Source organism: Bos grunniens, chromosome 25 (genome assembly GCF_055505025.1).
Source record: "Bos grunniens cultivar Pamir isolate PY7600 chromosome 25, Bosgru_T2T1.0, whole genome shotgun sequence".
Lineage (NCBI taxonomy): Eukaryota > Metazoa > Chordata > Mammalia > Artiodactyla > Bovidae > Bos > Bos grunniens.
The window spans coordinates 25461121-25473719 of record NC_141189.1 but is presented as its reverse complement, the minus strand read 5'-3'; the positions used below and the strand labels follow the sequence as shown (position 1 = coordinate 25473719).

The window sequence follows — 12599 nt, the reverse complement described above, 5'->3', positions numbered from 1 at the left end:
CTTGAAATGTGATTAGTGCAACCTTGGAACTGAATTTTTTGTTTTGCTTCTAATAAGTTCTGATAAGCTAACACAGCTGCATGTGGCTAATGACCACTATATTGGACAGTGCAGGTCAATAAATGTTGAATGGAGAAAAGACTGAATGTGCCGGTATATTGGACTAGGTAGCGGGAGAGAGTGGTGAGTTGAGAGAAGTGGAAAATTCAAAGAAAGAAGAGAATAATGGACTCAGAGGTGATAGATATCTATTTGACCATAGAAATAGATGAAATAGATCTCCAGTCTATTTCAACTCCTACCCAGTGCTTAAATTCCTTCTCCCATATTGCATTATATCTAGAAAAATCTTTTTCATCTTGGATGTTTTCCTTGTAACGTTTGCCTCTTGGTCCTTACCCTCCTGGTGCTGTGATCCAAGTTGCTAATCACAGTACCATTATGAAAACACTCAAATGTCAATAGAAGGTTGTTATTGCGGCTGTCTTTTCCCAGGAGTGTGCCCTTCTTCAGGGCAAACAGCTCTTCACAATGCAATTGACTAGTGGTGTTTTGTTGGGGAAGCTGCTCAACAACTCAAAGAGGGGATAATCCTTGTACCTACCACACAGGGCTGTTGTGACGATGGCTTAAGATGACATATGCAAAGGTGCTTGGCACAGTGCCTGGCATTTACAAAGTGCTCAATAAATGTTCTGATATTGACAAAGAAGCATGCTTTGCATTTGTTTTAGAATCATGGAATTTATTTTTGTCACACAGGCCTGTAGCAAGAAGGTAAAGACAAGTGTTTTGTTGCTCTCAAAAGCAGCTAATTTGATGTCACTTAGAAAGTGGTAGAGTTACAAATACAAGTTAATGAGGTCAAAGATGGTGAGTTTATATACACAGGCCCTGAAATGATTTTTATAACATGGATGATAGATCCAGTTTCTTAAAACAAACATTCTAACAAATGTAATTTTCTATAACAAACATAGTAAATTCAGTTTCTTGCAGCAAACATGAAAAGCAGGCTTGTTTGAGGTTAAGTATTACATTTTGTTAGGATATCTCCATTTAAAAAGCAAATCATCACAGCTAACAGAACTGTCAGAAACTCAATTTCATGAAAATGAGATTAGGTGTTAAGACCTTTATTCTATCTGGCTAGTCCTGTGCGTGTGTGTGTCTGTACGATGACTTACTTTCAATATTCTTCAGTTTTCTCATCTTTCCAGTGACAGCTAATCCAGGGCTTTTTATTTTCAAAAGCACCTGCATTAGTATCAATAAACGTCTTTCCTGCTAAGGCTTCTAATTAAGTCTTGTGATTGCTTATGACTTAATGATTTTTAACTATGGTTTTAGCCAAGACTGAGTCAAATTATTTGCAGCTTCATTTCAGTTCAGTTCAGTCGCTCAGTCGTGTCCGACTCTTTGCGACCCCATGAATCACAGCACGCCAGGCCTCCCTGTCCATCACCAACTCCCGGAGTTCACTCAGACTCATGTCCATTGAGTCAGTGATGCCATCCAGCCATCTCATCTTCTGTCGTCCCCTTCTCCTCCTCCTCCCAATCCCTCCCAGCATCAGGGTCTTTTCCAATAGGTCAACTCTTCGCATGAGGTGGCCAAAGTATTGGAGTTTCAGCTTTAGCAATGAACACCCAGGACTGATCTCCTTTCAGATGGACTGGTTGGATCTCCTTGCAGTCCAAGGGACTCTCAAGAGTCTTCTCCAACACCACAGTTCAAAAGCATCAATTCTTCGGCGCTCAGCTTTCTTCACAGTCCAACTCTCACATCCATACATGACCACTGGAAAAACCATAGTCTTGACTAGACAGTCCTTTGTTGGCAAAATATCTCTGCTTTTCAATATGCTATCTAAGTTGGGCATAATTTTCCTTCTAAGGAGTAAGCGTCTTTTAATTTCATGGCTGCAGTCACCATCTGCAGTGATTTTGGAGCCCCCAAAAATAAAGTCTGACACTGTTTCCACTGTTTTCCCCCATCTATTTGCCATGAAGTGATGGGACCAGATGCCATGATCTTAGTTTTCTGAATGTTGAGTTTTAAGCCAACTTTTTCACTCCTCTTTCACTTTCATCATGAGGCTTTTTAGCTCCTCTTCACTTTCTGCCATAAGGGTGGTGTCATCTGCATACCTGAGGTTATTGATATTTCTCCTAGCAATCTTGATTCCAGCTTGTGCTTCTTCCAGCCCAGCGTTTCTCATGATGTACTCTGCATTTAAGTTAAATAAGCAGGGTGACAATATACAGCCTTGACGGACTCCTTTTCCTATTTGGAACCAGTCTGTGGTTCCATGTCCAGTTCTAACTGTTGCTTCCTGACCTGCATATAGGTTTCTCAAGAGGCAGGTCAGGTGGTCTGGTATTCCCATCTCTTGAAGAATTTCCCACAGTTGATTGTGAGCCACACAGTCAAAGGCTTTGGCATAGTCAATAAAGCAGAAATAGATGTTTTTCTGGAACTCTCTTGCTTTTTCCATGATCCAGCAGATGTTGGCAATTTGATCTCTGGTTCCTCTGTCTTTTCTAAAACCAGCTTGAACATCTGGAAGTTCACGGTTCACATACTGCTGAAGCCTGGCTTGGAGAATTTTGAGCATTACTTTACTAGCGTGTGAGATGAGTGCAATTTTGCAGTATTTGGAGCTTACAGTCTTCTATTCTGATATTGCTGTTATTATCATTTTGCCATTGGCATCCTCATTATTGCCGTTAGTTCATCATTCCAAAGCTAGTCTCTGGCCTCAGCTCTCAATGCTTTTGTGAAACCAGGTCCCTCATGGCACCTGCTAGGTAACAACATGGACCAGTTCTGCGTCAGTGCTTGTTCCCCCAGCACAGCCGCTGAGCAGCTGGAGAAAAATGGCAGCAGATGGCTTGTCAGCAGTGCTTATCAGGCAGCATCCATCAGCGCCTTCTCACGTTGCCTACGTGTGCTGGTCCCAAGTGTTTCCTCCACTCCTCTGACTTGGTGAAACCATTTGACAGATGGAGGAGGCATTCACTGAGACTAGGCAGGTGATCAGGAGTAGGGAGAGAATCCTCCAACTTGCAAATACCAGCAGACAGATTTGTGTCTGCATACACAGAAGAAGTATTTATCTCGCTTCCCACACAGCTCAGCCCTGCATCTGTGCTTTGGTACCTTCCTCTTGGTGTCCTCGGATCCTGCTCTATCACTCATCTCTCCTACATCTTTAACTCCACTGCTGGCTTTTCCCTCCAAGCATCCTGTAGTCAGTTAGCTTGGGGAAAGCCTCTCCCTTGGCCCCTGTCGTCTTCTAGCTCTTGTCTGTCCCTCATGCCCTCTCAGCTGAACGTCCAAAAAGAACTCTTGTTTGCACTGCCACCAGAAGTGGGGTCTGGCTACTCATCACTCAAAAGCCAATAAAGAGGCAAGTTTGGTGGAAAGGAAAGTATGCTTTATTTTGGATGCTGGCAACCTGTGGGTGGGGGGTGGGGGGCGTGGGGGAGGCAGACTTCTGTCCAAAGGCCAACTCCCTACCTCTGCCCCCCACCCCTGCCCAACCAGTAGGCTGAGGGAGAGGGCTACATGCAGAAATAGCACAATCAGCTGTGACAGTCATCTTGAAATTGGTCACCAGTGGTCAGGCCAGGATCATCTTGACTGTTTGGTAGAGTACAGTTAATCTTCAGTTCCAGGGTCGGTTTGTTCCCATTTGCTTGAGGTCAGTTCTTGGAATTGTGGCAGCTTATGGCTACAGTCTGGTCATCATATAGTTAACTTCTTCCCCTGCGTGGTGGGTATATCAGTACTTGTAAGACAGCTTACAGAATATGGGTCAGAATATTATCTATAGTCCTTCTTGAGATGGAACTAAAGGTCCCTGACTACGCTTAATGACTAAACCATTATTATTTAGTTTTGTTGAACTGCTTTCCTCCGTTTCTGCATTTTCTCACTTCTCTGATTATTCTTTGGCTAAAGTTTGTCCACAAACAGAAGGAAAGTGGAGGAGATGGTGGGCTAATACCATAGGGTCTTGCTTGATTTCAACACCGCTGTCATTCCCATTCCTCTATAAGCCCATCAGCTCCTATTTCACGGCTCTGATGAAATCGTTCTCATACGTCAGTCATCATATCTACCCATGTTGGGCCAGGCATTGACCCCAGGCACTGTTCAAGACACCAACAACTTTTTTCCATCATAGACTGCCAGTTCAGAAATCAGCAGTTCCTCTTATATGCGTCCCTTTCACTTTTCATGGTCCCTGCATCGATTCTGTAATCCCTATAGATCCTACTGACTCCACATCTCCTGTGAGCCCCAACTCCCCACCCCCTGGTTCTCATGGGCCCTTACCACTGCCTGTTTAGATCACTGCTGTAGCTTTATAATTGGGAAGGGCTTCCTTCCAGACTATCTTTCCACAAGAAGCTCTCTCAAAATCTGATCACATCATCCCATGACCTAGAATGATTATCACAGCTTTCATGGTGAATATAAGCTTTTTAGCTTAACATCTAAGCCCTTTAATAATTTGGTCTCAGACTTCCTTGGTGGCTCAGTGGTAAAGAATCCACCAGCCAGGGCAGGAGGCATGGGTTCGATCCCTGATCGAACATGTGGGAAGATCCCACATGCTGTGGAGCAAGTAAGCCCATGAGCCACAACTGTTGAGCCTGTGCTCTAGAGCCTGGAAGCCACAACTACTGAGCCCACGTGCCACAACCGCCGAAGCACATGGGCCCGAGAGCCTGAGCTCCACAGCAAGAGAAGCCACCACGACGAGAAGCCAGCGCCCGGCAACCAGAGGGTAGCCCCTGCTCACTGCAACTAGAGAAAAGCCCTCGAAGCAACGAAGACCCAGCCGATAATAAATAAAGAAAATCAAAAAACAATAATTTGGTCTCTGTCTCTCTTTTTTTAGGTTCATCACCTACCATTTATCCAAATCATCCTAATGGTTAACATTTACAGAGCTGCCCTTTATGTGCCAGGCACTGTGCTAGGTGCTTGATTTTCCTCTTGTCTAAACCTCATAGCAACTTGGTGGTTTAAACAGATAAGGAAATTGAGGCATAGAGAGCTTAAACTTGCCCCAAGTGAGTGGTGGAATCAGACTCCAACTCGGATATGTGCGACACTCAAGTTTAAGCCCTTAAGCAACACACCAGCGTGGTTCGAAGGGTAGACCTGGGGCACCTATGTCACAATCTCCCAGACACTTGCTAATGTGCAAGTTCCTTTGGTGTGATGACTCACCCCTGTTCCTTGGGGGTGAGTCCCTAAGCTCTGCATTTTAAATAAGCTCTCCTGGCAAGTGACTCAGCCCCAGTACCACTGTCCTGTGCTGTGTACCTTTAGCCATAGGAAACCATGCCTTCCAACACACCGTGCTGTCCCATTCCTCTGAGCCTTTGCACAAGCTTTGCCTCTCACTGGACAATCTCTGCTTTCTTCTATCTTTATCTTTTAAGACTCAAGCCCAAGTGACCTCTCTTCTGGAAAGCCTTCTATTATTCTTCACACTGATTTTGAAGCCTCTTCTTGGGTGCTTCCTGAGTGCAGCCCTCTACAACATTGCTTTCACACCTCGTAACCGCTGGCTCTTACCATCCATCCCCTCACCAAACCAGCTCATCTGCCGTCTTCATCTGTCCCTCCAGCACCTTGCTCAGCCCTTCACCACAGTGTATGCTGGCCAAGTGTTCACTGGGTTCACTTCCAGCCTCCACCTTCCTGGTTCATCCATTTCCAGTAGGCCACTGTTGGGGAACATTGCATTTTAATGGCTGTTTCAGTTAGAAACATGTTCAGCTGCAAATCACAGAAAGCCCTACCAATAGTGGCCTGAGCAATAAAGGCATTTCATTATGTCACATCCCTCGAGCATGGCAGGGTGGGGAGCAGGATCCAATTTGAGCGCAAGGGTTCTGTTCCACCAACAGAGTTACAGGCTGTTTCTGCTCTGCCTCTTGCATAATGTTGCCTTCATTGTGTAAAATGAACATCTACTTTTATTTGTTCTTGGATTACTGTTTGTTTAACAAATATGTAACATCAAATTCTCCTAACCAATTTCAGGTTTCCCCTGCTATCCAAAAGTAGAGAGAATTCCTATGCAACCTTTCAGAAGCCAAAACAGCATAAGTGAAGAAGTAATTATACCTTAGGTCACATCTTGCTAAAGGATGCATAAAATAAATCGAGAAAAAGCACAGTGTTCACAGAGAATTCAAAGCTATGGCAGCTTGATGCTGAGTTCACTGTAGTCCCAGGGAAGAAGCATGGCATCACCGACTTAATGGACATGAGTTTGGGTAAACTCCGGGAGTTGGTGATGGACAGGGAGGCCTGATGTGCTGCGGTTCAAGGGGTCGCGGAGTCAGACACGACTGAGCAACTGAACTGAACTGAACTGAACTCCACTGCTTGGGGTACACACTTCCTCTACAACAGTTCACTGCACAACAAACTGAATGTTCTTTTTCAGTTTTCATCTTTTCTCATAAAAACAACAATGCTCTTTGGACTAATTTTGGTTAGTGAACACAGGTAGATCTTTTGTCAAAGTGAAGTGCATAAAGCAAACTTGAAAAGTGGGAGAGACCTGGAATCCAGTTTATAAGCTTAAGTAACTAAAAGATTGTAAACATTAGTATACTGTATTGGTGTTTTTCTTTCTGGCATACTTCACTCTGCATAATAGACTCCAGTTTCATCCACCTCATTAGAATTGATTCAAATGTATTCTTTTTAATGGCTGAGTAATACTCCATTATGTATATGTACCACAGCTTTCTTGTCCATTCATCTGCTGAATACAGTATACTAATGCATATATATGGAATTTAGAAAGATGGTAACGACAACCCTGTATGTGAGACAGCAAAAGAGACACAGATGTATAGAACAGTCTTTTGGACTCTGTGGGAGAGGCGGGGGGCAGGGGGGATGATTTGGGAAAATGGCATTGAAACATGTATAATATCATATAAGAAACGAATCACCAGTCCAGGTTTGATGCAGGATACAGGATGCTTGGGGCTGGTGCACTGGGATGACCCAGAGGGATGGTATGGGGAGGGAGGTGGGAGGGGGGTTCAGGATTGGAAACGTGTACACCCGTGGCAGATTCATGTTGATGTATGGCAAAACCAATACAATATTGTAAAGTAATTAGCCTCTAATTAAATAAATTTAAATTAAAAAGATTGTAAACATTTATACACATAATACACCTGATTTTCTTAAAAATTTCTAATGCCAAACCAGCAAATTTTTCTTCAGTTCTCTTTACAAAGTTAATCAAATTCATAAAGCTTTCAATGTAAAAAGCATCAGTCTTTAATCAATTATGTTTTAATTGAAATCACAAAGTGATAGCAGTGTTAAATTCTCAAATATGCCAAATTCTCTTAAACATTACAGAGGCTTGAAATAAAAACATCAGATCATCCTGAAGCTAATTATTTCCCCATACTTCTGCAGAATCATATGCAGAATCATAACTATATCTTTCGTGGTTGTATGATGAAAAAGTTTGTATATTTTCCATCAAATTTCTGCTTGGGAAAAATATAAATGGCAGATAAGTAATGGTTAAAGAAATATAGATAAAAGTAAAATATAATTTTAAATATGTGTAAGATAGATTATACCTGAGAAGAACAGACAGGTTTAGGAGTATGAATTACTGTAAACCTTTTGGAGGGCAATTTGGCCCAAAATTTAAATGATTTTTTCATTTGAAAGAACAATTTCACATCTAAGAGTTAATTCTACAAAAGCACCTCCTTTCTGATCGATGGTATAATGTATAAAGATGCTTACAGCGGCATTGTAATAATGAAAAATTGGAAGCAATCTAAAAGCCCACTAAGTACACTGGTTGAATAAATGAGGCACACTGTATAGTAGCAGCACTGAAAGAATTCCACGTCAGGACATAGAATGGATCCTGGCACACAATGGGGTCTCACAAATACAGTGAATTGACGAAGAGTCAGAAGTAACTTGCTGTAATACTTGCTTTGTTCATGCATTCATTGATTGCATCATTCATTCAGTTTCAGAATTCCCTGGTAGTCCAGTGGTTAAGACTTGGCACTTCTAATGCAGGGGCATGTGTTTGATGCTTGGTAGGGGAACTAAGATCCCGCATGCTGTGCAGAATGGCCACAGTTTTTCTTAAAAAAAAATATATTCATTCAGCTTCATATTCTTTGGGAATATGATGGTGAGCACAAACAGACCAGGTACATCCCTGCCCGCCCCTCAAAGAAAACCAGTCTATTAAAAGAGATATTCGATAATTTTTATAAATTTCAAATAAGACTTGATATAAGCTTTGCAGAATAAGGACATGGTGTTTATCAGGTTCTATGCTTGGATGATTTGACCTAGTCTAGGAGATATAAAGTAAATGAATGTATTTGTGAAATATGTACAAATGTTAGTAAATGCATTGAAAAAGACTTGGATGAATCTATGCCAATTCCAACAATATTTATGAGTCGGAGATGACTGAGCGACTTAACTTTCACTTTTCACTTTCACGCAATGGAGAAGGAAATGGCAACCCACTCCAGTGTTCTTGCCTGGAGAATCCCAGGGACGGCAGAGCCTGGTGGGCTGCTGTCTATGGGGTCGCACAGAGTCGGACACGACTGAAGTGACTTAGCAACAGCAGCAGCAGCAGCCATAATGGGATTAGGTGTGATAAGACATCTCTGTGTTATTTGGAATTTTTCTCACAATAAACGTGTTGCTTTTGTAATCAAAGCTATAAATATATGCTATGCTGTGCTTTGTCACTCAGCCGTGTCTGTCTCTTTGTGACCCCGTGGACTGAAGCCAGCCAGGCTCCTCTGTCCATGGGGATTCTCCAGGCAAGAATACTGGACTGGGTTGCCATGCCCTCCTCCAGGGGATCTCCCCAACCCAAGGATTGAACCCAGGTCTCCCACATTGCAGGCGGATTCTTTACCAGCTGAGCTACCGGGAAACCTGTAACTGTATATGTATCTTAAATCCAAACAAACAATTTTTACACCACATTGGTGATTCTCAAAATGTTGGAGGACGACAGTGAATTTACATTTTTTGCTTGAGAGGAAAAAATAAAGTGGCAGAACTAGAGCTACTGTGGTGGGCAGAATTCTCAGATGGTCCCCAAGATTCCTGCCCTTAGTGCACATACCTCCCAGTTGTCCAATCAGATACTAATCCAGGGATTAGTGTCAAAGGATTTTCTATATCTAATTTAAGTGTATAATCTATTGAGATTATCTTTTTTTTCTAAATTGAATCTGTAGTTTTGTTTTGTTTTTGGCTGCACCGTGCAGCTTATGGAATCTTAGTTCCCCTGGCCAGGGATTGAACCCAGAGCTCTGGCACTGGAAGCTCAGAGTCCTCACCACTGAACCACCAGGGAATTCCCTCAATTGACTCTAAATTGGGGAGATTATTGTAGGTGGGCCTGGCTTAATCAGGTGAGTCCTTAAAAGAAGTCAGATTCAAGCAGAAGAGACTTCTGCTTGCTTTGAAGACGCAAATAACCATGAGTGAGCTATTGTGGCAAGGATCTGAGGGTAGCAAGCCTTTAGAAGCTGAGAGCAGTTTTCATAACAACCCAAAAGAAAACTGGGACTTCAGACCTATATCCACAAGAAACTGAATCCCACCAACTGTGAGTGAACTTGGAAGAGGACTCCAGCTGTCAGATGAGATCACAGTCATGGCTCACACCTTGATTTCAATCTGATGAAACCCTGACCCTCGGGAAGTGTGAGATAATAAATCTGCATTATTTAAAGTTGCTAAGTTTGTGGTAGTTTGTTACACAGCACTAGAAACCTATTAAATTGCTAATAACCTGCATCCTGACGTACTTGTTCCCAATCTGATACCTAAGAGTTAAAAAAAAAAAGTTGAGAATTTCTCTACTACTTGATAAGGAACTGCTGCTGCTAAGTCGCTTCAGTCGTGTCTGACTCTGTGTGACCCCATAGACGGCAGCCCACCAGGCTCCCCCTTCCCTGGGATTCTCCAGGCAAGAACACTGGAGTGGGTTGCCATTTCCTTCTCCAATGCGTGAAAGTGAAAAGTGAAAGTGAAGTCAGTCGTGTCTGACTCTTAGTGACCCCATGGACTGCAGCCTACCAGGTTCCTCCGTCCATGGGATTTTCCAGGCAAGAGTACTGGAGTGGGGTGCCATTGCCTTCTCCAGATAAGGAACTAGATGATGGAATAAAATTTGCCTCCAGTACAACTGCAACAGTTCCATTTTACCCAGAAATTTTGTTTTCCCTCATCACTACAAAGCAACTATGTGATTGCCTTTGAAACACTGACCTTTCCAGAAATATTTTACCGGTCTTTCCCTTGGGGGCGGAACTAATACAGCCATGGGCATTTTCTGTTTCAGCAATAGCTGTCGTAGAACTTGTGCAGAATGTTCTTTGCATTGAGCTCCGCAGCAGGTTAACTGTGATCAGTCTTGAAACCTGGCAATCATTCTCCATCTCACTGCATGTTAGAATCAGCTGACGACTATAAAAATATTGATCTTCTGATTCTTGCCTCAGACCTATTGGAATAAAAATTTCTGGGGTTGGGCCAAGACATTAGCATTTTCAAAGAGCTACGAGGTGATTCTAATGTATAGCAAAGATGGAAACTTAATGGAGGTTGCAGTAGGACCTCTCCAACTTTAGTTTCATTATATATATATTATATGTGTACATATGTAATATATATATAATTTTTATTTATTTATTTTTGTCTGTGCTGGGTCTCCGTTGTTACCTGAGGGCTTTCTCTACTTGCAGTGAGCAGGGGCTACTCCCCTGTTGCAGTTGCACAGGCTCTAGGGCACAAACTTAATAATTGTGGCACACGGGCTTAGTTGCCTCAAGGTGTATGGAATCTTCCCAGATCAGGGATTGAACCTCTGTCTCCTGCCCTGGCGGGCAGATTCTTTACCATTGAGCCATCAGGGAAGTCCCTTAGCTGTGTTTTTAATTCCCCAGGAATGCTGATGCTGCTGGTCTGTGGGCAATGCTTTGACAAGCAAGGGTTTATGGGATTGCTTTTCTAGCTTTGTGTCCCGATCTGGCAGTCTTAACTTCACGCCCATCCCCAGAAATGCCTGAGATGGCTCATCTTGCCTCTGTCTCTTTTATTCTGCCCTCCTATACACAACATTTTCTTCTTCCTTTTCTCCCCTCTCCTTCCTGTATGCTGAGCCATGCTCTTCATTTTCTTCCTCTTTTATCCCTTGTCATTAGCATAACTTGGGAGGCAAAATCTAAATCTACCTGCTTAGGAAGAGTCTCAAACTCTTATATAAAGCCTAGACTCTTTCGTGCAAGAGAAGAATCATCTCTCAGCCATTTAAATAAACACCCTGTTTGTTGTTTTTTCACTTTTGTAAACCACTAACCAAAATAAAATTTAAGAATATTTTATTCAGAGGAAACGAAATAACATCAAGCTTTAATGAAGTATGGAATTGAGGGTCTTTTTTTTTTTTTTCCTTCACTCCCTGCAGAGTATGAAGCTGAGCTTCCTCCCTTTCCTGAAGGATATAAAGTCAAACAAGATGCTGTGGTTACTGTGAGTATCACCTGGGCCCCAACCTAACTGAAAGGTTCTAACTGGAGAACAGCATTGACAACTGGTGAGCATCAGACAGTGTCATGAATCGGGAAGTGGGGAAAGGAAAGGCTCTGGAACCAGAACCAGAAGTGGCCAGTCCCAACTCTGCTGCTTAAAGGGCATCACATAACCACTCTGAGTCTCAGTTTCTGCATCCGTTAAATGGAGCAGGTCATCCTTGACTGACTCACAGGGCCTTTGTAGGGCTCAAATGAGATCCTAGATGAGGAAGACCTTTCCAGTGAATTCAGTGTCGCTTCCATGTTGGGGACAGTTTTGCAGATGGAGCAGATTTCTTTTTGCATAGCTGGGTGGGCTAAAGTTGTACTAAGGAAGAGAGAGGGCCAAGGACAGGGCATCAGAAAGGGAGGCCCTAAGGCAATATTGATGCTTCCCTTGTAGCTCAGTCGGTAAAGAATCTGCCTGCAGTGCAGGAGACCTGGGTTTGATTCCTGGGTTGGGAAGATCCCCTGGAGAAGGAAATGACACAGAGGAGTTCCATGGGCTGCAGTCCATGGGGTCGAGAAGAGTCGGGCACGACTGAGTGACTAATACTTACTTAAGGCAATATACTTGGGAATAAATAAGGTCTTAATGGAGTTTAAAATAAAAAGGTAAGGCTATGAGGGATGAGCAGTGTCACTGGAATGGGTCCAAAACCTAGTCTCCTGGAAAATCCCATGGACAGAGGAGCCTGGTAGGCTGCAGTCCATGGGGTCGCTAAGGGTCGGACACGACTGAATGACTTCACTTTCACTTTTCACTTTCATGCATTGGAGAAGGAAATGGCAACCCACTCCAGTGTTCTTGCCTGGAGAATCCCAGGGACGGGGGAGCCTGGTGGGCTGCCATCTATAGGGTCGTACAGAGTTGGACACAACTGAAGTGACTTAGCAGCAGCAGCAGACTTCCAGTATCTCACTACAGCTGCCCCTGTTAGAGATTCTGTGTCT

At 43.1% G+C, this 12599-nt stretch overlaps 1 protein-coding gene across 1 annotated transcript in view; it reads left to right on the top strand.

Annotated features, from left to right (window-relative positions):
- IQCK (IQ motif containing K) overlaps window positions 1–12599 on the top strand; it is a 168935-nt gene that overhangs the window by 5569 nt on the left and 150767 nt on the right. The window contains exon 2 of the mRNA XM_086375538.1: window positions 11540–11668. The gene's annotated coding sequence lies outside the window, so the exon portion shown is untranslated. The remainder of the gene's footprint in view (window positions 1–11539; window positions 11669–12599) is intronic.